This window comes from Caretta caretta, chromosome 2, assembly GCF_965140235.1.
Source record: "Caretta caretta isolate rCarCar2 chromosome 2, rCarCar1.hap1, whole genome shotgun sequence".
NCBI lineage: Eukaryota > Metazoa > Chordata > Testudines > Cheloniidae > Caretta > Caretta caretta.
The window spans coordinates 34,261,248-34,287,643 of NC_134207.1; the positions used below are offsets into that span (position 1 = coordinate 34,261,248).

Genomic DNA, 26,396 nt, shown 5'->3' on the forward strand with positions numbered 1-26,396 from the left:
AGGCCCTGAGTCCTGAGGTCTCCCAGGTGCGCCGCCCTCCCCAGTGCTGATGCATCTGTCACCAGTGGGAGGGCTGGCTGTGTCTGCCGAAAGGGACACCCGCACACACCGCTTGTAGGTTGAGCCATCATAGGAGGGACTCTGTCAGAGTCCTTCCTCAGTGCTGACTCATCCCACAACGGTGCCAGAGCACTCCACGCCGATGTCAAGGTGCTCAGCGTCGGCTTGGCTGACCCCAAGTCCTAATGGGAATGGAGAGCAGCTTCCAGCAGAAGGAAGGATCTTGAGGCACAGGTCCCTCTCCTTCTGAGTTCTGGGGTGAGTTCTGTGGATCTTGCAGCTGTCCTTTTGGTGGGCTTCCCCCAATCACTTCAAGTCCCAGCTTCTTAGCAGTCAGATCTTTAGGACACCCACAGCACAGGCTTGCATCCCTGACCATATTGGCTAATAGCTATTGATGGACATAGCCTCCATAGAGGCTGTTCTAGAGTTGATTTTGACAAATAGGGAGGAACTGGTTGAGATTTTGGAAGTGGAAGGCAGCTTGGGTGAAAGTGATCATGAAATGATAGAGTTCATGATTCTAAGGAATGGCAGGAGGGAGAACAGCAAAACAAAGACAATGGATTTCAAGAAGGCATATTTTAGGAAACTCAGGGATTTGATAGGTAAGATCCCATGGGAAACAAGTCTAAGGGGAAAAACAATTGAAGACAGTTGGGAGTTTTTCAAAGAGACATTATTAAGGGCACAAGAGCAAACAATCCCACTGTGTTGGAAAGATAGGAAGTATGGCAAGAGACCACGCAAGAGACATTCTACAGATACATTAGAAGCAACAGGAAGACTAAGGACAGGGTAGGCCAGTTACTCAATGATGGGGGGCAGGGAATAACAGAAAATGCGGAAATGGCAGAGGTGCTTAATGACATCTTGGTTTCAGTTTTCACCAAGAAGGATGGTGGTGATTAGACATCGAACATAGTGAATGCCAGTGAAAAAGTTAAACACTACTTAGACAAATTAGAGGTCTTCAAGTCACCAGGGCCTGATGAAATGCATGCTAGAATACTCAAGGAGTTGACTAAAGATATCTGAGCCATTAGCAATTATCTTTGAAAAGTCATGGAAGATGGGAGAGAATCCAGAAGACTGGAAAAGGGCAAATATAGTGCCAAACTATAAAAAGGGAAATAAGGACAACCCAGGGAATTACAGACCAGTCAGCTTAACTTCTGTACCTAGAAAGATAATGGAGCAAATAATTAAGCAATCAATTTGCAAACATCTAGAAGATAATAAGGTGACTAGGAACACTCAGCATGGATTTGTCAAGAACAAATCGTATCAAAGCAACCTGATAGCTTTCTTTAACAGGGTAACAAGCCTTGTGGATGGGGGGGGGGGGGGGGGGAAGGGGAGGGGAAGTGGTAGATGTGGTATATCTTGACATTGTTTATGACAAGGTCATGCGAGACAAACTAGGGAAATGCAACCTAGATGGAGCTACTATAAGGTGGGTGAAAAACTGGTTGGAAAACCATTCCCAGAGAGTAGTTAACAGTGGTTCACAGTCATGCTGCAAGGGCATAACAAGTGGGGCCCCGAAGGGATCAGTTCTGGGTATGGTTCTGTTCAATATCTTCATCAATGATTTAGATAATGGCATAGAAAGTACACTTATAAAGTTTGTGGACAATACCAAGCTGTGAGGGGTTGCAAGTGCTTTAGAGGATAAGATTAAAATTCAAAATGATCTGGACAAACTGGAGAAATGGTTTGAAGTAAATAGGATGAAATTCAATAAAGGACAAATGCAAAGTATTCCACTTCGGAAGGAACAATCAGTTGAACACATACAAAATGGGAAATGACTGCCTAGGAAGGAGTACTGTGGAAAGGGATCTGGGAGTCACAGTGGACCACAAGTTAAATATGAGTCAACAGTGTAACACTGTTGCAAAAAAAGCGAACATCATTCTGGGATGTATTAGTAGGAGTGTTGTAAGCAAGACATGAGAAGTAATTCTTTCACTCTATTCCGCGCTGATTAGGCCTCAACTGGAATATTGTGTCCAGTTCTGGGTGCCACATATTAGGAAAGATGGGGACAAATTAGAGAAAGTTCAGAGAAGAGCAACAAAAATGATTAAAGGTCTAGAACAGAGGTTCACAAACTATGGTCCGCGAGCTCCATTCAGGTGGTTTGCGGATTGTTCCTTCTAAGGTGCACGCCTGGACTGCCACACACGAAAGAATGAATGGCCACCAACTTAATCAGGGGAGCCATGTAGGCGTGGCTCCACTAATTAGGTGCCTGGACCCTGGAGCAGATACACATGTAAGGTGAGGTGGTGCCCTGGGGGGGACAGCAGGTAGGTGGGAAGGAGAAATGGGGTGAGAAGAGGGGGTGGGGACATTTGGGATGTGCACAGCTGCAGCGGCTAGAGAAAGAGGCGACTTTCCCCAGCTCCAGGGCTGCAGCTGCTGGGGAGAGACAGCCCTCCTTCCCAGCCTCAGCTCTGTGGCTGCTGTGGCAGGGGAGCGAGGGTTGTGTGCTTTTATTTGTAAAACAAAAAAACTTTATTAAGTTTTGTTTATATAGCACTTTTATCCAAAGCACTTTACAAGAGTTATCTAATGGTATAAACATTTGGAAAGATCATTAAGTGGTCTGCTGAGACCCTCAGCAATTTTCAAGTGGTCTGAAAAAAAAAAAAAGTTTGAGAACCACTGGTCTAGAAAATATGACATATGAGGGAAGATTGAAAAAAATGGGTTTGTTTTGCCTGGAAAAGAGAAAACAGAGGGGACATGATAACAGTTTTCAAGTACATAAAAGATGGTTACAAGCAGGAGGGAGAATTGTTCTTTTTAACCTCTGAGGATAGGACAATTAGCAATGCGCTTAAATTGCAGCAAGGGAGGTTTAGGTTGGACATTAGGAAAAACTTCCTGTCAGGGTGGTTAAGCACTGGAAAAAATTGCCTAGGGAGGTTGTGGAATCTCCATCATTGGAGATTTTTAAGAGCAGGGTTAGACAAACACTTGTCAGGAATGGTCTAAATAACACTTAGTCCTGCCATGAGCGTAGGGGTCTGGACTAGATGACTTCTCGAGGTCCCTTCTAGTCCTATGATTCTATTAACTTCTTTTTTGAACCCAGTTATACTTTTGGTCTCCAAACTACATCTCCTGGCAGTGAGTTCCATCGGGTGACTGTGCATTGCGTGAAGAAGTACTTCCTTATGTTTGTTTTAAACCTGCTGCTTATTAATTTCATTGGATGGCCCTTGGTTCTTGTGCTCTGTGAAGAGGTAAACAACAACACTTCCTTATTCACTTTCTCCACACCATTCATGATTTTATAGACCTCTATCATATCTCCCCTCAGCTGTCTTTTCCAAAGCTGAATAGTCCTAGTCTTTTTACTCTCTCCCAATATGGAAGTTGTTCCATACCCCTGTTCAGTTTTTTTGCTTTTCTCTGTACTTTTTCCAATTGTAACATATCTCTTTCTGAGATGAGGCTACCAGAACCACATGCTGTATTCAAGGTGTGGGCATAAAATGGATTTATATAGTGGCATGATGATAATTTCTGTTTTAATATCTATCCCTTTCCTAATGGTTCCTAACATTCTGTTAGCTTTGACTGCTGCTATATATTAAGCAGATGTTTTCAGAGAACTATACATGATGACTCCAAGATCTTTCTTTAGTAGTAACTGCTCCCCATCATTTTATATGTATATTGGGGATTGTGTTCTTCAATGTGCATTACTTCACATTTATCAACACTGAATTTCATCTGCCATTTTGTTGCCCAGTCACCCAGTTTAGTGAGATCCCTTTGTAACTCTTTGTGGTCAGCTTTGGACGTTACTATCTTGATTAATTTAGTATCATCTGCAAACTTTCCCACTTCATTGTTCACACCCTTTATCTAGATCATTTATGAACATGTTAAAAAACAGTACTATTCTCACTATAGATCTTGGGAGATTCACTATTTAGTCTCTCTCCATTCTGAAAACTGACCATTTATTCCTAACATAGTACTTATCTTCAAAGGAGGAGGATCTGGGCAATTACAAACCCACCCGTCTAACTTTCAGACCCAGAAAGATACTGGAACAGGTTACTAAACAATTTGTTTAAACGTAGAGCACAATAAGGTGAAAACACAAATCCATGTTGGCTCTTACAAGAAGAATTCATGTTGAAACAATCTAATTTCCTTCTTTGACCAGGTAACTGGCAAAGTAGATATGAGGAAAGCAATGCACAGAACATATCTAGGCTTTCGCAAGGCATTTGACACAGTTCCATGTGGCATTCTCATAAGCAAACTAGAGAAATATATTTTAGATGAAGTTACTTTCTATAAGCTGGGTGCAGAACTGGTTGAAAGACCATACTCAGAGTAGTTATGAATGGTTTGCTGTTAAACGAGGAGCATGTTTCTAATGGAGTCCTGTATTATTAAAAAGTATTAATAATAACTTGGATGCTGGAGCAGAGAATATGCTTATCAAGTCTGCAGATGACAAAACTGGGAGGGGTTGCAAAGACTGTGGAGCACAGAGTTAGAATTCCAAAAGAACTTGACAAATTGGAGAGATACTCTGAGATCAATAATATGAAATTGAATAAAGATAAGTGCAAAGCACTATACTTAGGAAGGAAAATTAAATGCATAATTAAGGAGTTACTGGCTAGGCAATACTAATGAATAAAAGGATCTGTGGATTATAATGGACCACAAATTGAATACATGTCAGTGTGCTGCTGTTGAAAAAAAAAAAAAGGCAAGTGTCACTCTGGGATGTGTCTCAGGAATATCATATGTGAAATACAAGAGGTAAAGTTCCACTTTTCTTGGCACTGGAGAGGTCTCAGTTGGAGTACTGTATCAAGTTTTGGACACACACTTTAAGAAAGATATGGAGAAATTGGAAAGCATCCAGAGGAGAGCAACACAAACAAGAAATTTAGAAAACCCAACCTATGAAGAAACGTTGACAGAAGTGGAAATGTTTAGCGAAGAGAAGGCTACGTCTTCAAATATGTAGAGGTTATTATAAAGAGGACAGTGATCAATTGTTCTCCATATCCACTGAGAGTAGAACAAGGAATAATCTGCAGAAGAGAGATTTAGGTTGGATATTAGGAACAACTTTGTAACTATAAGGATAGTTAAGTGGTGGATTAGGTTATCTAGGGAGGTTGTGGAATTTCTGTCCCTGAAGGTTTTTAAAAACAAGTCAGACAAATGCCTGTCAGCAATTTTCTAGGTATACTTAATCCTGCCTCAGTGCAGGGAATGGACTAGATAACATCTTGAGGTTCCTTCCAGCTCTACATTTCTATATTTTAAAAAACGTTATTTGATTGTAAAGTCAGATTGCAACTGCCTGGACAACTTTAATTCTGTCCCTTTGTGCATGCAATCTGTACAATGAATGAGGCAGGGAACCTAGCAACGTTCCCTCTAATTTTTTACATCCATGTGCAGAATGAATTTTGTTATGTGTACCGATATGGAGGTGATGTGAGGTGGGGTCAGAGATGAGGGGTTTGGGGTGCATGAGGGGACTCAGAACTGAGGCAGAGGGTTGCAGTGCAGGGGGGTGAGGGCTTTGGGGTGGAGCCAGGGACCAGGGGGCTCAGGGCTGGGCAGAGGATTTTGGTGGGTGTGTGAGTGGTGGGGGGGAGAAAGAGGGCTTCAGCTGGGGGGGGCACTCCGGGGTGGGGCCGGGGATGAGAAGTTAGTAATGTGGGCCGCTCTGGAGCTGGGACCGGGGAGGAGGTGCATCTCCCTGCCGCAGCCCTACACGCCCCCTACCTCTCTCCTCTCCAGTCCAGGCCCCTGTGGCTGTGCGACTATGCAGCTTAGAGGGAACTTAGACCCTATGTGCACAGAGTGGGATAGGGAGGGGAGAAGATAAATAGTATGTGATCATAAAATGGGAGACTATATCATAACACCTATGAACAAGGTGGGTAGAATTAGGGTGGTTTTTAAAAGAAAAAGATAAACAAATGCTTTACATACAACCCACCCCCAAAATTATCATGCATCACCAGAAAGGTCTGAACCCTCAGCACTGCACAAGACTTCTACCAGTTGAGCTACAGCACTACCGTCATTAGCTGACAGTAGCAGCAGGCTTTTATCCCAGAGAGGTGGGATAGACCGCTGGTGCCATGTAGTATGTCCAAGGGATGGTGGGGTAGACACTGGCCCTCTCTCCCCATCCTCCAGAAACTGAAGGGGTGGAAGGACAGGATGTCTTCTCCCCCCATTTGGTGTCTCCATGCAATGTCCCTGATCTGATTGGTGTGGTTGGGGATGAGGAGGTTTGGCTAGCTCTCCCACACTGTTCCACTACAACTGCTGACAGTCATTCCCAGTACAGTGAGAGCTGATGCATTGTGACTAGCTTTTCAAAATGTTAACAACTTATTTTGTCTTGCTGCCAAGGTTTTCCTGGAGAAACAGATAAGAGAAGGAAAATGACAACTTTTCAACTGTTCTATAACTTTGCTGCTCTTTATTGGTCCCATGAAATTGAGTATTAGCTCTTTTCTAGCCCCAGGACTTTCTTCCTGATAAATTTGAAAGGACTGCTGCAAGCAATGGAGATGTTAGTGCTTCAAAAAAAGTCACCCCACTCCCCCAGTTCTAAAAGATTAACAGGCAACCTAAATATTGGGGTTGCACCAGTTCTCACATAACAGGATGCATAAAAGTTGGCGATTGTAACTATTCTCATATTAAATACTGTAATCCCAAACTCAACTCAGCAGTGGAGATGCAAAGACCTATGAGTGGGTTAAGACCAACCACCTCTAATTGCAGTCTTAGTTACAACAACAAAATGTAAATATTTGTATGTTTTTAATTTGCAATATTAATGTCTGATTTGCATCTAAGAGCAAGAAACTTCCCATGGGTGGCTTTCAGGGACGTGAAATGTGTGTTAAATTTTTTTTTTTTTAATAGTCATGGATTAAAGAAAGCATTTTATTGCATCTGTATGCGGTGCTTTGTGCCAAGCCTACCCCAGCAATTCATATCTCTGCCATTACAGAGATCGAGTTGGCAGTAAGGATGGTATGAATCATGCGCAGACACAACTGCTGGAGTTCAAAGAACAAAGGAATCTGATCCTCCAATGCAGATCAGTCTTTTAAAAGCATGCTCATGAATGCACATGTTGACTGCTAATTAAACATTGATCATTTTTAAGAAGATAGCGATGTGACAGAGGTAATGCAATAATAGTATGCAACAGTATCTACACATTTCTAATGAGCATTTTATGCTAAATGTCTGCAATTTGTCACCAAATGAAATTCTTATAATTTGGGTAAATATTCCTATTTTGCAGAGAAAACAGTGCCAAACTGACGGCTAAAGACAAAATTTAAAAAAAGAAAATTAAGCTAAGATTTTTGTGGTTTATACGTCAGCATCGATCATATAAAGTTTGACAAAATGTTGTTTACCAGTTACATATTCATTGTCAAAAGAAGCCTGCTGCTTTCAGATTTCATGCACTCTACTGGGGCAATATTATCCAACTTGTCAAAAGGCATTATGACCTTATCACACTTAAAGAAATAAGATATGACAGGCAGTGGATTTTGCTGAATATCTGCACACCCACAGACCTAGAGTGAGGAATGAAGAGAAATGTATATGGAAAGCAGCAGTATTCAGTACAAAATAGTATCTATGGGATAGATTCACAGAGAAACTTAAGCATGGTGATGCTGAACATCAACCATGTTTTACTTTTAGATGATTAGAAAATCACTTGGATTCATAAAACCTGAGTTGGTTGCCTAGGTTCCCTACAAAATGAATGGAGAGAAATAGGCGCTTTAGAATGGGATTCACAAAAGCCAGTAAGCTAGGCGACTCCTTGCCTAAAATATATAGTCAAAAACAGATGCCAAGCAGAGAGGTATACACTAAGCTCCAGTCCTCTCTTGGAAATAGGGGCCTAAGTCCAGGATGCAGAGAGGCACCTCCCCCTGGTTGGGATTTTTCGCCGCAAACCTTCTCTTGGCATTAGTCACCTATGCTGTTTTAGCAAGAAATCTGTTCCTTCTTGCCAGAGGCTCCGACAGAGGAGAAGGAGGGTGGGTCTTGGAATGGACATGAGCAACACATTTCAAAGAACAGTTACGAGAAGGTAGGTATCCCTTTTCTCTTCAAGTGCTTGCTCATGTCAATTCCAAGTAGGTGACTACCAAGCAGACCATTGGAGGAAGGGTCGGAGCTCACGGACTCACTGATTGAAGCACTGTTCTGCCGAAAACTGCATCATCCCTGGCATGCTGGATGATGGCATAATGCTAAGTCAACATGTGGATTGAGGACAGGCTTGCTGCCCTGAAAATCTCCTGTACGGGTACTAGTGCCAGGCAAGTGACCGAGGAGGCCTGTACCTTGTAGAATGAGCTGTTAGCATCGGGGCTGGCACTTTGGCCAAGTCATAACATGCCCAAATGTGATCCATGATAAAATTCTTTGGGACGATACAGGGAGGCCATTCATCCTGTCCGCAATGGCGACGAAGAGCTGACTGGACTTCCAGAACAGTTTTGTCCTTTCAATATAGGAGGCCAAAGCCCACCTCACATCCAGGGAATGGAGTCTTTGTTCCTGGCTGCCAGTGCGTGGCTTAGGGTAAAACTCTGGAAGGAAAATGCCCTGACTTCTGTGAAACTGAGATACCACCTTTACCAGGAAAGTTGGATGAGGCCGCAACTGAACCATTTCTTTGTAGAAGATATCTGAACCTCCATATACAGTCAAGGCTTTGATCTCAGACATCCTCCTGGCTATCAGGAAAGCTACTTTCAACGAAAGGTAGAGGAATGAGCATGTTGCTAAGGGTCGAAGGGAAGTTCCGTTAACCTGGAGAGCACCATGTTCAGATCCCTCGCCAGTACTGGATGGTGGACTGGAGGGTATAAGCTGCCCAGGCCCTTGAGAAAACAACCTAATATAGAGGTAATGAAGACTGATCGACCATCCACCAAGATGGCTGCTAGGTGAACCTTTAAGGATGACACTGCCAGACCTGTGTGATGGATTGAATCACAGAAACCCCCTTGGGAACTGCCAACTGATGTGCCAAGACTACTTCTGCCCCTGCTTTCCCTGCCAGTTTGGGACTCCAGCGCCCTGTCTTGCTGAGCCAGACACGCCAGTCTGCTCCAACACAGACCCAGGGTCTGAACCACATGCCCCAAAGCTGCAGACTTAACTGAAAGCAACTTAGGAAGTGTTCCTGTCTTTAACACTCAGATGCCAACTCCCAACGGGGTCCAAACCCCAAATAAATCCGTTTTACCCTGTATACAGCTTATACAGGGTAAACTCAAATTGTTCGCCCTCTATAATACTGATAGAGAGATATGCACAGCTGTCTCCCCTCCCCCGCAGATATTAATACATACGCTGGGTTAATAAGTAAAAAGTGATTTTATTAAATACAGAAAGTAGGATTTAAGTGGTTCCAAGTAACAGCAGACAGAAGTAAATTACCAAGCAAAATAAAATAAAACGCGCAAGTATAAGTCTAGTAGAGTAATAAAACTGAATACAGATAAAAACCTCACCAGTTCCAGTAAACTTCCTTTTACAGACTAGTCTCTTTCTAGTCTGGGTCCAGCAATCACTCACATCCCCTGTAGTTACTGTCCTTTGTTCCAGGTTCTTTCAGGTATCCTTGGTGGTGGAGAGACTCTCTCTTTAGCCAGCTGAAGACAAAATGGAGGGCTCTCTCTTGTGGGTGGAGACCCCCTCCTCTCTCATATGCAAAGTCCAGCTCCAAGATGGAGTTTTGGCGTCACATGGGCAAGTCACATGTCCATACAGGACTCAGAACTTACAGGTAGCAGCCATGTTCACATGCTTCCTTGAATGTCCTCAGGTAGACTTCTTATGTGCATTGGAGCATTCCAAGATCCATTATTCGCTAAGTGCTTTTTGACAGGACACCTAATTTGCACATTCCTCTCTCAAGAAACTGGCCAAATGCTTTACAAAGGTTAAAAATCAAGCCAGTAACAGCCAAAATTCATAACTTCGAATACAAAAATGATACATGCATACAAATACGATTAACAGATTCAGTAGATCATAATCTTTACATAGATATGTTACATGGCATATGTAGCATAAAACATATTCCAGTTATGTCATATATATTCATAAGCATATTTCCCTAAAGCCTTATGGGGGGCACCGTCACACAGAGTGCTTCTAGTACAACAGATAGTCTAAGATGGATGGTATTGATGCTTGAGTCAGAGACATGCCCCTTTGTGTCGCCCAGATAAAAAAATCTCTTCCACTTGGCTAAGTGGCTCTAGCAGACAGCTTTCGACTGCTCAGTAGGACCTTCCTGACACATGCAGAGCACGCCAACCCCATGGGGTTTAGCCATCAAGCTTCCATGCTGTGAGGTGGAGAGACTCGAGGTTGGGGTACTGAACTCTGCTCATGATGTCTGGGTGGATTGACCACTCACGGCCATGGAAGGATCTGCTGAGATGGTCCGCCAGCTTGTTCTGGTATCCCGGAAAGTAAAAAGCCTCGAGGTGTATTGAGCGAGCTATGCAGAAGTCCCACAGCTTGCTTCAGGGCTTCCTGGCATAGGGGAGAGGAGTGTGTTCTACTCTGTCTGTTTATATAAAACATCATTGTTGTATTGTCCATCATGACGGATACACACCTGCCCCCCAGGTGGGATCTGAAGGTTTGACAGGCTAAGCAAACTGCCCTCAACTCTCTGACACTACTATGGAACAAGAGTTCTGTTGGGGACCAGAGGCCTTGCATCCTGATTTCCACTAGATGTGCACACCACCCCAATGCTGAAGCATCCATGTCTAGCAACATTGATGGTTGCAGTCAAGAGAAGAGCACTCCTGTGCAAACCACCTCAGGGTTGAGCTACCACTGGAAAGATTCGACAGCCTGAGGAGGAAGTGAGACTACCTGGTCCAAGAGGTCTCTGCTTGGGCGGCATACTGAAGCCAGCCAGGCCTGAAGGGTCTGAGCTGCAGCCTCAAATGCTGGACTACGTTTGTGCAAGCAGCCATGTGACTGAGCAGCTTCAAGCAGCTCCGTGCCAGGGAAACACTGAAAGTCCTCTATAATGAAGCACAGTCTGGAACTGCGACTCTGGCAGGAATGCCCTTGTTTGGGTGGAATCTAGCACTGCTCCTGTAAACTCTATCCTCTGGGTTGCAGACAGGGTAGCCTTGGGCACATTCAGCAATAGCCCCAGACTGTTGAAGGTCAATTGCATTAGATGTATGTGCGGCCCTTGACAAGCCAGACATGGAAACACCTGCACGTGCCATCTCCCTAGGAAGGTGGCCACAACTGTCATGCAGTTGGTGGACACCCGAGGGACAGGACTGTAAACTGGTAATGGTTGCAATTTACTATGAACCTGAGAAAATGTCTGAGATGGGACTATCAATATGCAGAGGTATGTGTTCTTCAAGTTGAGGACGACATACCAGTCCCCCAGCTCCAGGTACTCAGTCTATTACTCCAGGATGATGGCAGCTAAAAAGACCAAGCGCCATCCTGGTGGGCTCTATTGTCAATAGGGGGTGGCGCAGAATACGACCCCACCACTGCCTCATTAGGAGAGGACGATATCCTAGGCGGTATCACTCCCACCTGACCCTCTGGATCCCTGCTATCATCCTGACCAATGCCTTGCTGTTCGGTGCTGGGGTGGCGGCCACGGTGCCAATATCCGAACGGGGCTTTCCGCTGGGGTCTAACGCCGTCCTGGTGCTTCGTGGTGGGAGACGGTCCAGGGGTGGTGGAGGGGTATGGGCTTCCGAAACTACTGTGAGCCCTCGAAATAGGCACCCTGGGACTGATGGTATGCCCCCGGGGCCCAGAATGGCCATTGCATGGGCCTCTGCCACTGCACTGACCACAGCACCATAGGGGGAGTTTGGCCTGCCTCCTGTCTATAGCGGCCCCATTCCAACTGGTGCTGGCTGCGCCTTGAGTAATAGGACTCTGCCTCCGAGTCTGATGACTGAGACCCCAAATGAGGAGACCATGGCGGTGCCGCAGAGTCAGTGAGCGATGCCGCATCCTTGCAGGTTTGCCTCTAGATGCCACTGCGCCTTGCAGTGCAGAGGTCTATCTTGCTTGGCAGGGGAGTGCGGTGCCATCATAGCAATCAGATTCCTGGCCACCTCAAATGCGTCCGGAGTGGAAGAGAACTTCATCTCCTCCGCTTGGCACTCTCTAACAGGAGAGTCCACTGGCGCTGGCCTCGACGTATCCCTCTGAGGGCCTGAAGTCAATGGCACTGTTTCCTGCAAGACAGGAACTAGATGCCCCTGCATGGGATGCACACCACTAGTAGTCAGTTCTGGCTGCTCTCACCACGGACAAGCGCCCTCTATCGTTCTTTTTGCGTCTCCTGTAAGACACTGGTGAGCGAAAGCCGTGCTGCTGCCATGGTCTTCAGCGCCGGAGAGTGATGGTGCCAAGGGTCTCTGTGCAAAGAGTCCTTCCTCGGTGCGGTAGCTTCTCTAATGGAGGCCAGTGGGCTCCACACACAGGTGCTGGCGCCGTGTCCTGCTGGCCCGTAGCCGGTTGGGGACAGAGGGCTGACTCCATGAGGAGGTGCTTGAGCCTGAAGTCCCTTTCCTTTTTAGTTCTAGGGCAATACCTTTTGCAGTTCCTGCAACAATCTGTTTGATGTACTTCTTGTAAGCATTTTAGGCAGGCGTCGTGGGGACTGCCCTTTGGCATGGGCTTGTGACAGATCCTGCACGCTTTAAACCCTTGGGGTTGAAGCATGCCCCAAGCCCAAAAAAGGGAACGAACTGGGGTGGCAGGGAACCCCCCAACACAACCAGCTAACTATAACCATTTGCAGGCTGAAGATACAGAAATCACTAGGGGAAACGTTTGCCGAAGCAAGAGAGAGAGAGCGAGAGAGAGAGCTCCAACCACCGCCACTGATGGTAAGAAGGAGCCACTGAGGAGGCAGCAGGTCAGCAGGGACCTATAGGCGGTGCCATGAAGGTGTGACAGGTACCATTAGGGGAAAAACCTTCTACCCCCCTGCCTGCAAGGTTGATGAGTGAGGCACCCTAGGGCACCGCAATATCAGTGGGCGCACAGTGCAGGCTGTGGCCCTTTAAAACTGAGCTGTTCCTCCAGAGCATAGCATGCAGGCAGGCAGGAGTTTGGGCTCCAGCTCCAAATACTACAGCGAGGTTTCAGTAGCAGCTTGGGAAGTTTCTTTCCGGGGCTCTGAGCTTGCAAGGGGTCTCACTCCCAGCCAGAGATGAGGGAGAGGGGAAAACAACATTCACCACCTCCTACCTATAAGTGGCTGCCCCATGCTGTGGTGAGTAGAGACTGGGGGTGGGGACAGGTAGCCCAGATGTGCCTACTTTTAAGATGCAATACAGACACAGTACAGTACTTACTGATTTTTTTTGGGGGGGGGGGAGGGTCTCTGCTGCTGCCTGATTGGTTACTTCGAGTTCCTCATGGTGTCCGGTTGACCGGTCAGTCCATAGAATCATAGAATATCAGGGTTGGAAGGGACCTCAGGAAGTCATCTAGTCCAACCCCCTGCTCAAAGCAGGGCCAATCCCCAACTAAATCATCCCTGCCAGGGCTTTGTCAAGCCTGATCTTAAAAACTTCGAAGGAAGGAGATTCCGTCACCTCCCTAGGTAACCCATTCCAGTGCTTCACCACCCTCCTAGGGAAAAAGTTTTTCCTAATATCCAACCTAAACCTCCCCCACTGCAACTTGAGACCATGACTCCTTGTTCTGTCATCTGCTACCACTGAGAACAGATCCATCCTCTTTGGAACCCCCTCTCAGGTAGTTGAAAGCAGTTATCAAATCCCCCTCATTCTTCTGATGATGGGGAGGGATAGCTCAGTTGTTTGAGCATTGACCTGCTAAACCCAGGGTTGTGAGTTCGATCCTTGAGGGGGCCATTTGGGGATTTGGGGCAAAAATTGGGGGATTGGCCCTGCTTGGAGCAGGGGGTTGGACTAGATGACCTCCTGATGACCTCCCTTCCAACCCTGATATTCTATGATTCTCTTCTGCAGACTAAATAATCCCAGTTCCCTCAGCTTCTCCTCATAAATCATGTGTTCCAGCCCCCTAATCGTTTTTGTTGCCCTCTGCTGGACTCTTTCCAGTTTTTCCACATCCTTCTTGTAGTGTGCGGCCCAAAACTTGACACAGTACTCCAGATGAGGCCCCACAATGCCAAATATAGGGGAATGATCACGTCCCTTGATCTGCTGGCAATGCTCCTACTTATACAGCCCAAAATGCCATTAGCCATCTTGGCAACAAGGGAACACTGTTGATTCATATCCAGCTTCTCATCCACTATAACCTTGTCATAAATATAAAGGGAAAGGTAAAGCCCTTTGAAATCCCTCCTGGCCAGGGGAAAGCTCCTCTCACCTGTAAAGGGTTAAGAAGCTAAAGGTAACCTCGCTGGCACCTGACCAAAATGACCAATGAGGAGACAAGATACTTTCAAAAGCTGGGAGGAGGGAGAGAAACAAAGGGTCTGTGTCTGTCGGTATGCTGGTTTCTGCCAGGGATAGACCAGGAATGGAGTCTTAGAACTTTTAGGAAGTAATCTAGCTAGGTATGTGTTAGATTATGATTTCTTTAAATGGCTGAGAAAAGCATTGTGCTGAATAGAATAACTATTTCTGTCTGTGTATCTTTTTTGTAACTTAAGGTTTTGCCTAGAGGGGTTCTCTATGTTTTGGAATCTAATTACCCTGTAAGATATCTACCATCCTGATTTTACAGGGGGGATTTCTTTATTTCTATTTACTGCTATTTTTATTAAAAGTCTTCTTGTAAAAAACTGAATGCTTTTTCATTGTTCTCAGATCCAAGGGTTTGGGTCTGTGGTCACCTATGCAAATTGGTGAGGCTTTTTATCCAACATTTCCCAGGAAAGGGGGGGTGCAAGTGTTGGGAGGATTGTTCATTGTTCTTAAGATCCAAGGGTCTGGGTCTGTAGTCACCTAGGCAAATTGGTGAGGCTTTTTACCAAACCTTGTCCAGGAAGTGGGGTGCAAGGTTTTGGGAAGTATTTTGGGGGGAAGGACGCGTCCAAACAGCTCTTCCCCAGTAACCAGTATTAGTTTGGTGGTGGTAGCGGCCATTCCAAGGATAACGGGTGTAATATTTTGTACCTTGGGGAAGTTTTGACCTAAGCTGGTAAAGATAAGCTTATGAGGTTTTTCATGCAGGTCCCCACATCTGTACCCTAGAGTTCAGAGTGGGGGAGGAACCTTGACAAACCTCTTGGTTCTTTTCTGCAGAACTGCTGCCTAGCCACCTCGGTCCCTAGTCTGTAGCAGTGTACAGGATTCTTCCGTCCTAAGTGCAGGACTCTGCACTTGTCCTTGATGAACCTCATCAGATTTCTTTTGGTCCAATCCTCTAATTTGTCTAGGTCCCTCTGTATTCTATCCCTACCCTCCAGCATATCTACCACTTCTCCCAGTTTAGTGTCATCTGCGAACTTGCTGAGGATGCAATCCACGCCATCCTCCAGATCATTAATGAAGCTATTGAACAAATAACTCTGGTGTTCGTATCTTTGAGGTTCTACTAATTGACTCTTTTTAATAAAGAGAAAAAAGGAAAAAAAGAAACTGAGTTTAAGCCAGGAGGTCATTTAGTTTGACATCCTGTAAATCACATACCACCAATACCACCCAGCACCTGCACACTAAATCCAACAACTGAAATTAGACCAAAGCATTACAGCCCACCGGAGACTAGACTCTTACAAGCCACTGGGAGAGAATAGGAATGAGGTGCACCAGTGCCCGAGACCCCGCGATGGCAGGGAAATGATTAAGTAAGATATACCCTGACAATCCCAGCAAGTGACCTGCTCCCACATACTGCAGAGGAAGGTGATAACCCCCTAAGGTTACTGCCTGTCTAACCTTGGGCAAAATTCCTTTCCAAACCCACAGTTAGATCCTGAGCAATCAGTTAGACCCTGAGCATGTGTGCAAGAACCAGCCAGCCAAGCACCTCAGAGAGAGGCTGCTCAATGACACCTCAGAACCCTGGCCCACCCTGCCCAGTGTTCCATTTCCAATCGTGGTAGTCGCTGATCCTTCAGAAGATGACAACTCTCCTGATTTCCCAGCCCTCCAAATGCATAGCAGGAGAGAAATCCATTCCTGACTCCCCTCCCCCCACCCCAAAGTCCTGAAACATGAACTTTAAGTACATAAAACATAAAATGGAAATGAGCCCGAGGGCTGCTGAGCCCTGTTCCCCACTATCACAAGCAAACCCGTCACACAATCACTCTCATCTATGTCTAGTTCTCTCTTAAAAGTAATTAAGTTGTTTGCCCCCACAACTCAGATTGGGAGACTGTTCCAGAGCCTTCCTCTTCTGACGGTTAGAAACCATCTTCTAATTTCCAGTCCAAGCTTGTTTGTGGCCAGTTTACATCCATTTGTTCTTGTACCTATGTAGTCATTTAGCTTAAATAGCTCTACATCCTTCCTGGTATTTACCCCACTCCCCCCCAATGTATTTATAGAGAGCAATCGTATCCCCTCTCAGCCTTCTTTTTGCTGGGCTAAACAAGCCACGCTCGTCTAGTCTCCTTTCATAAGACAGGCCAGCCATTCTCCTGATCATCATAACAGATCTTCACTGCACCTGTTCTAGTTTGAATTCATCTTTCTTGAACACTGGTGACCAGGACAGTACACAGTATTCCAGATGAGGATGTACCAGTACCTTGTAAATTGGCATTAATACTTCTCTATCTTGACTGGAAATGTCTCCACTAATATGTCCTAAGATCCCACTTGTTTTGTTTTTTTTCCACAGCCATATCACATTGGTGGCTCATGGTCATTCTGTGATCGACGCACACACCTAGGTTTCTCTCCTCCGCGTTGCTTCTAACTGATGAGCCCACAGCTTGTAGCACAAATTATTAGACCCTAAACGCATGACCTTGAACTCTGTATTACTGAATTTCATCCCATTTCTGTCACCCCAGTTTTCAAGGTCATCCAGATCTTCCTGTATAATATTCTAATCCTCCTCTGTATTGATGATGTCTCCAAACTTCATATTATCAGCAAATTTCATTAGCACGCTCCTACTTTGTGCCAAGATCATTAATAAAAATACTGAATAAGATCCCTCCAGTCCAATAGTTCACCTTTCAGCACAACCGGTTGCCTTCTCCTCTTCAGCCAGTTTCTTATCCACCTTACAATTCTTCTACTAACCACCATCTTCTACTAATCACCATCTTCTAATTTAACTAATAATTTCCAAAATGGTACTGTGTCAAATAAGCTACTGAAGTCTAAGTATTAGACATATTTAATTTCCCTTATCTAAAAAAAGATCAGTTCTCTCATCAAAGGAGGAAATGAGGTTAATTTGGCATGTTCTACCTTTGGCAAACCCATGTTACATTACATCCCCATTACTGTGTACTTCTATTAATTTAATTATTCTTTCCTTCACAATTTGTTCCAAAGCTTCACATACTACTGAGGCCAGACTAACAGGTCCATAATTGCCTGGATCACTTTTTCCACCCTTTCCTAAATATACGTATGACATTAGCCATTCTCTACTCATATGGTACTACCCTTAGATAGATTTATTAAAAATCCTCCCTGCTAGACTAGCAATCTCATGCGCCAGTATTCTTTCAGTATTCTGGGACAGAAATGATCTGGTACTCCAGTTTGAGCACATTAAAAAGAGAGGAGAGACTTGATACAGATCTAAGTTTTAATTCCATCTCAGATGTGGTCATTTCCATTTCTATTTCCATCAGCTGCCCTGCCTTCATGCCCATGTTCCATATTACCATCCTTATTGAAAACAGAGGCAAAGTATTCATACAGCTTTTGGGCAATACCTAGACTATCTTTAATCTCCTTCCCGTCCACGCTACATAGCGGCCCAACCTCATCCTCTCTTATTCTCTATCTAAAATAAGAGGTTTTTTTAGTTAATTTCCTTGTCAGGAGCTAATTTAGCTTGACATTTAGTATTCTCACTTTATTCCCATATTTCATAACTTCCAAGATTTAAATTTCATCGCTGATCAATCATTTTCCATTCTCTATAGGCTCTCTGCTTACTCCTAATAGACGGATGAATAACCACCTCAAAAAGCTGAGTCTGGAGTTTTTCGCTGTAAGTTTTTTCCTTGTTTGGGATGCAAATTTCAGATATGTAGAAACTCCAAGAGTCATTTTTTGTAAATGTAAAGGTATTTGTAACAAAAAAGAAAAATCAATCTGATAGCTCTCCAATACCTGAGTGATTTAGATTTCCTTTTAAATATTAAAAGTTTAAAAAGGTTGTCTACTTAAAGTTAATTTTACTTTTAATACTAAAGTAAAGTCTCTATTCTGCCAATTATTCTGCTTGGGTTAACTGCTGCACCTGCATAAAGCCTCACTGGCTTTAATGGGGCTCAGTGTAATTGCAGCAATATACCCATATGTAACAAGTCACAAGATTGGGGCACATAGCAACTAGCAGAGTAGGGTCCTGGTCAATGACTGGGGCTCTTAAGTGCTATGATAATACAAATAACAAAGTACTTGGACCCATTACAGGACTAGGTCATTATATCAAATCCTCAGTTCTAAATCCTAAAAGTCTCCACAGCATTCTACAGCTGTGCTTCAAAAACTATTAATGAATGAGATGATTCACAGTAGTTGCCATTAAGCAAATATCGAAAGTTACTACACAATGAGCCATATAACACCCTCCAGTGAAAGAAAGCTCTAAAAACTTATCCTCAGATTCTTTATGAGGACAGATTGTGTCAATAACACTAGCCCCCCAAATTCATGGATTTTGGATATATTGGTGTCACAGAACTGTCCACACACAACACTCCATCAGCACATCAGTTTCCAAAGAGCATGGCTCCAATGGAGAAGCACTGTCTCCCACAGACTGTTGCTTCTTGAACATGCATTGCAGGAGATATATCTCATGAAATGCTGAACCTCATATTTTCCTTCAGCATTTGTTTGCTTTGCAGTAAGACAGATTCTTGCTTTAGTGGAAGAAAGCCACAGGATTGCTGATTTTTTTTCCTCCATACTATTTAGAAAGGACTGTGTGCAGTAGTTCAAAAAGCAAAATGTTTTGCCTTATCCAATAACAACTGTGCTACTTAAAGTCCTTCTCTAGAAGTTTGACTTCATCTTTACAACAATCTCACATATTGTAAAGTTTATGACCTTCTGTATCTAGACCGAACACAAAGATTGTGCCAGTAGCACAAAGACTTCTGACCACTGAACTGTTTAATTGTGGCATACTCTAGCAACATTTGAGAGCAGACATGGCATCATGTGCTTTTAATTAAAGACATCACTGTATCAAGTCTCTCCTCTCTTCATAATGGGGCGGCCTTGATCAAATCATAGTTAGAAAGTGATGAACAGACACCTCAGTTGCATTTCATTAGCATAGCCAACCTCATTAGCAACACTAGAGAAATCTATACGAAAGATGCTGAGATAGCACAAAAACCTTTGACCTAGTCAGTCAGTGATAAGGACATATACTTGTATGCATGGAAGCTTCCTTCATACAATAAAAATCTAGAGCGAGGACATACCATATACCAATTTAGGGGGAGATTTTTCTAATTGTGCCTTTGAAAAAATTTCCCCCTAAAATATAGTTAATTAAATCTTCTGTTCTATAATCCTGATATGTAGAAGGTAGTTTGAGAACTACACAAAGCAACTAGTAAAAATGGGCAAACAGATGGGAGCTTCAGACTTCAAACACAAACAAGCCAGTGAAATTCAAATCCATCATCTTTTCAATCAATATACTTATTGATCTGTATTTCATATTGGGCCTTTAGATATGCACTATAATATGGATTTGGACATGAACTGTCCAACTCCATGTTCTTTCTTGCTGGCTGGTGTTTCTCTGACAATACACACTGTAATACCCCCTTGTGGAACAGAGGTCCTGGAACAGCCTCCCAACAGGAGTTGGGGGGGGAAGGGGGGGCAAACAACTTAGTTTTATTACAGAGCTAGACAAACTTATGAGTGCGATTGTATGATGGGGTGCTTGTGATGGCAGTGGGCAGGGCTCTTCTAGTTTACGTCTTATGCTCATGCTTTAGGATTTCAGCCGGCCACCTGCAGAGGTCCGTCTTTCATGTTAATTAAGCTTGCAAACTAGATCAATACCAGGTGGCAGAACATTATTCTACCAAATCAATCAATGATCAAGTTATAAAACAGTACATTATCTTTATTCCTATGACATTACCCATGTCTGTTCTACAATATGGCTGCCGTAATTCCCACTTCCCCTCCTTTCTTTTTGTTTTTAACTTTGACATAAAGACTTTTCCTTTGCAGTAGAGTTCTGTATCCATCTTCTTCACTGTTTATGTAATTATAAATGTTTACAATTGTTGTGTTTTCTGCTCCAGACTAACTGTACGCATTGCTTTTTACATATACATTTTAAAATGGCAGTTTCTTCAATGTTCAGAAATATATTGCAGATTGATTGCTGCTTAACTGTTCGTGCAGCAGTCAACACAAGCAGTTTAATTTCTTTCAAATGCCAGTGTTATAACAGGTAATGCCAAATAAGTTATTGGAAGGGAGATAAAAGCTCATGTTTGAAACTATTAGAAATGACAGCGGAGACATTCCTAGAAGGCAGATTACCCCAGATCTGCCTAATGTGAGATTTCTTGCACTTTTTTCTGACGCATCTGGTGCCAGCCACAAGAAACAGGATACTGTATGAGGTAGATGATGGGCATAATCCAGCATGACCATTCCAATACTGTACTCCTATTAGTGCAGCATACAGTAAACAGTCTAGCATCTGCAACATATGAAACTTGGTAATGCCATATTGCCATCCATTTTTGAATGTACACTTTATAAAATGTCTTTAGAACAGAGGAGTTAAAAAAAAGTGATCACAACCTGAATAAAACCAGACATGGTATTTGCACAGAGAAAGCTACCTCAAATAAATTGCAAGGACAACTCAGCTAGTCAAAAGAATATAATGGACTGAGTCCTGCTTCCCTTAATTATGCTAGTAGTTTCACGGATTTCCATGAGGAAGCTCCAAAGATTAGGAGATTAAATTAATTGGAACCAAAATAAGACATTCTTCTCAAGATTGAAAAAAAATAGGATCAAATTAGTTAAATAAATAAAATGAAAGTTGATTATGATTTATGGTACGTATCCTATACGGTGAAACTACACAATTAAAATGCATTCTTTACTATGGCAGTAATGAAGCTTCTTAAACATCATTCCAGGTTTTTTTTCCCCGCTGCTCTGGATTACTAAAGTTCAGACACTCACTTCCCAGCTAGTATTATCAAAATTATAAACATCTCTCTTTAAGAACTGGTAAATACAGTTGGTATATTTCCCAGAATGAAATAAAGCTTTTCTTTATTAATAGTTACTAAATTGTGTGTTAAGTATATTTTACTGTAATTGTGGGTTCAGAAAAGTTCCAATTCCTGACATTTCCAAAAACATGTGGTTACTTGCTATTTGATTACATCCTTTGGAGATTGGATCACTTTGGGTACTTTAATATAGACATCTTGATGTTTATTTCTTAAAATGCACCCTCTTCTCCATGGAAGGAATTCCGATGGAACGTAAGAACATTTTCCCCTATATTAAAGGTGTGTGCACATATCTATCTAAAAAATACATCAAACTATTTTAAAATAAATATATTTTCTCTCGGTACTATTGCCCTGTCCCAAGGCACATTTCAAAATCCTGTGTATACTATTTATATATGCCTATTTTAAAATACTGCAGTAAGTAGACATACAAAAGCTTCTGGAGCAAGTCTGAGAAAAAAAGATCAGTAGTGACAGTAACAGAAAGTGGGGAAAGGTCATAGCCTTGGTGTGGATAAGCCTTCACAAGTTTCCCACCCTCTTCCCTACAACCATTTAAAATTAAAATTAGACCCAAGTAGGATTTCTGACCTCAACTGGTCTGGGAACAATTCAGGAATTGCAGAAAAGACACTACTAAAATAAAGATTCTTTCTCCTCCGTTAAAGTAACAAGTTCACTAGTCTACTAAACCTTACATTTAATATTAGTGCAGTGGGAAAAGACACGGAATTACAAAAGGGTAGAAGAACACCATCACTTGAAAGTGAAATGAACAAAAGATTCTTAATATGTAAAGAAGACTAGAAACTTCTTGAATAAACAGTTAAACCCAGAAAGTGTTGTCAGTGCAAGGCTAATACTGCCTTCCATGTAAGACAATGTTACTCACCTTGAGCAGTAACTGTGATTCTTCAAAATGTATGTACTTATGGGTGCTCCACTTCAGGTGTGCATGTGCCTCTCAAGCCCTTGATTGGAATATCCTATGAGGATACTGCTCAGGAGTCACCTGAAATTGAGCACCCATAGGGACACTACTTGAAGAAGTGCCTTGTGCACTAACTGTTTTTTCCAGATGCGTGTCCCTATGGGTGCTCCACTACCCACCCTCCTTCCCCCCTCTGCTTCAGACTGTTCTTGTTGGACATTCAGATAAAGAAGGAACCAAGGACGGTTCGTCTGCACAGTCCTATATATCCTCAGAGTGCAGCACAAGGTTGTATAGAGCACATGCGCTGGCCGAATGGACACTGCTCAGTGGAAAATCTGCAAGCTAGGGCTCAAGAGGTGCATGTGCATTTGACGTGGAGTACCTATAGGGACAATATTCGCAAAAGTAGAAGCTACATTGGGGGGGTGGGGGGCCAAGATTAAAGCCTAAAGACTAAAGAATAAAGGTAAAGTAGAAGCAAACGTGCTGTCCGTTTTCCTTCATAACCTTTATTCTATGACCAAGCAAAGTTCAGCTTATCATCTGCTTTAAGTGACCTACAATATATTTTTCCTATGAAAAAGGCAATAAATACATGGTAGAGAAATATGTGACCTCTACAGCAAGAGAGAAAAAAAGAAGGCATCCTACAAAACACCCTAAAGAAAGTATTACTAGACAATTTTGAAGAATCTTATACAAAAATAATGAATTAACCAATTACTTAACTTCACTTAAACCAAGTGTTCAAGATTATGGTAGAATTCAAGCTAACATTTATCCTCTGCAAGCTTCTTAGTATCTTTGCAATCAGGCACAGAAGAAATCTGGAAGGTACTGACTGAGGATCTTTTCCTGTTTTAATGGCACTATAATCCAGGTTTTCACAGCTCCATGTTATAGTAAACTCTTTCAGTCTCCAATACTCATTGCCTCAGAGGCTTTGACCAACACACAAGCATCACACCTAGGAGTAGCAAAGGCTAGTGCAAACACATGAACACCTATTTCATGAACTCAGCAGGTTCTCAGAAATCTATAATTTAGAGTCTATAAACCCATACACTGCTTAGAACATAGCTAACTCAGTTTCTCTCAGCCTCCACAGGTACAGACCTGAAAAACACCCAGGTTTACACTGTGAACCACTGGGGGAGGTGGTGTTTTCAGTGGCAACCATGCAACTACTTGATCGAAAATATGTCTAGTCTGATTATGCTTAGATGCAAATGTAAGACATCTTTTTAGAGAAAATCTCTATGCAGGAACACTTTTGTATCTATAAAACACTATCACAAGCATGTGTGCCTATAAACATGGATACAAAACCCCCCCACTGAAATTCAAAAACTTTCCTTATTACTAAGGGTAATAGATTTATGGCATTACTGCAGCTCCCAAAAATATGCTAGGCTCATCACAATATAGCTAAAGACAATATCCCTGCCCTGATGAACTTGAAAACTAATTTTAAAATGTGATGATCCCTTCTCATGACAAGGCAGTAGTGAGGGTTGAGAAGGATGGACGGAGATGATGTTAAGGTAATGCATTTGTTTCAGAACATGACACGGAAGTGGAGTTTTATCTCTTACCTAAGAAATATAAAAATTGTTATAAGGCATATCTATGCTGTAGTCCTCTTTGAAGAGGACATCAGTACAAACTCGGGACCTTTAAGTTTCCGCACGCAACAGCCACATGGGGGAGTTACAGTGCAGCACTTTGGTGCACATTGGTCTTCCCTATAGTTAGAACTACAGGGCTGTGTAGACATGCCCTTGGTATTTTAAATTTCCTCTAGGCTTCACAGAAATTGGCCTTAAGAATGAAGCCTTAAGACCCGAATGAATAAAAGAACTTTCTACACTGCTTTGCCAGAGTGATAGGTGCAATAGACAGAAGTAATCCCAAACCAGTGAGAATCCTAAACAGTAGATTCCTGTGTATCACAGACACACACTTAGGAGAAAACAGATCCACACACAGATATCCTACACAGAGCTGACATTGCTTGAGTGTCACCTACCATCCTTTAATTGTGAATTGGTAGTGATGCTCAATACTAGAACTATTTGTAAAATTAACATATGTAAAAATGAGTAGAACTAAGCACCGCTAGGCTAGTAACTCAGTTTTTATAAGCTAGTGCAGTGTTTAATATTATACAGCTGAATTATTTCACTTAAAGAGTGTTTTAATACTGTGCAATACTATGGATCAAAACAATGATGTCAAATCTGAGATAGCATTCCTGATCCATCACAGGATCAGTGGTAGTTGCAGATATTGTACATCACATTTTCTGCCCATTAGACCTTTTTCCTGAAACAGTAGACTTCCTAAAGAGAGAAGCTCATACTACAGTTAACTGGAAAAATTTCTTTGGGATGGATATAGAAGCAGCTTCCCACACCCATTTCCTAATCCTATCCACATTCTTTGCTTGCAACATTTTTCATTTGAAAGGAAATGAGGTATATTGGAAATTTTATCCAATCCAAGACAAAAACATTACATTTAGAGCACTGTATATTAAACACTTTTCAATCTGGGCCCCAATTTCCAAGGCACAATTTGGAACTTTCAGTCTTTTACTCACACAGGCTTTTTTCTTGCCATTTTTTACCAGCACAATACTTGGACACCAGTATACCCATGTAACAGAAGTACAGGTTTGAAAATGAGAGCCTGATGATATACAGCATACGCATGTACAAAGCTAGGCTAAAGTTCTGAATGTAGCAATGGAATCCTACAGGCAAGACCTATAATGCTGCAGAAGTAATGGTTTGTAGTTTGCTTCAGATAAAATTATGGATCTCAGGGTTCTAATTTATAATCTTTAATTTCAGAAATTTAAAAACAAACAGGATAAAAAGTTCTTAGAGAAGAAAACTGGTATCCACATTAAGCCTAATGTGAATCTAACTTCTTAAAAATGTGTCTAAGGTATTTAGAATGAAAAAGGGCACTATAGAAAAAATTCAGATAGATTTTTGGCACTCCAATATACTACAATAAATACAGCAGATCCTGATGCAAGATTGACAGTGAGTTTATAATGGTCTCACAGGCTCAAATTAAGTGATGCTGATGGGTACTTCAATATTGTCATTTGCAGCAAACGTATATTATAGAACTCTTGTACACATCATTAAAACGGACTAATTTGCTATGACACTTCAGTTTTAGATGGACAAACTACTGACTGCACACAAAAATTACAAGTGACTTTTTTCTCCTTATGCACATTTAAAAAAACATACAAATAATATGTTAACTGTATGCACATGTAAGATGTGTCCATAGACACACAATGTACGCTGATACACATGGGAGTAATACGTTTATTACAAAGAAGCATATATGCATTCCAGCGGTAATACATGTTAATATTAAAATATTAATCCAGGCAACAACATTCTACAGGTTATTAAATCTAAAAAAAAAAAGGAGGTTTTCCCAGTTAATCCAACAAAAACCCCTACAATTTATAAAAGGTCCTGTGTATATACACACACTTACAGTGTACTTATTTTCTCACAGCACCTTATATTTACATTATGAGATTTGTGCAGATGTATGTGTAGAGCTCTGCGCAGATACAACATTTTTATCTGCATCTGGCCTGCGATCCACAAACATGGTCCATGGATGTGGAGAGCCGCGGATATAAAGTGGATATCCGCAGGCTTGCAGGCTCTATGCACGTGCACCTCATACATACTAAAACAGTCTACTCTAGTATAGTTTCCTTAAACAATGGTAAGCCTTCTTATCAAAAAGATGGATTTTGTACAAAGGTAGTACTTTCTGATCTATTTACGCCTCTTTCAATTTTTTTTTTTTTTTTGAGTCGCCTACTGTGTATTCCAAAATACAGCTTGCCGGATGGGGCAAAAAAGGGCAGGTTCGTAATTG

At 42.5% G+C, this 26,396-nt stretch overlaps 1 protein-coding gene across 3 annotated transcripts in view; it reads right to left on the bottom strand.

The window, feature by feature from the left end:
* Window positions 1–26,396, bottom strand: part of OXR1 (oxidation resistance 1) — a 404,974-nt gene that overhangs the window by 28,601 nt on the left and 349,977 nt on the right. The window lies entirely within an intron of this gene.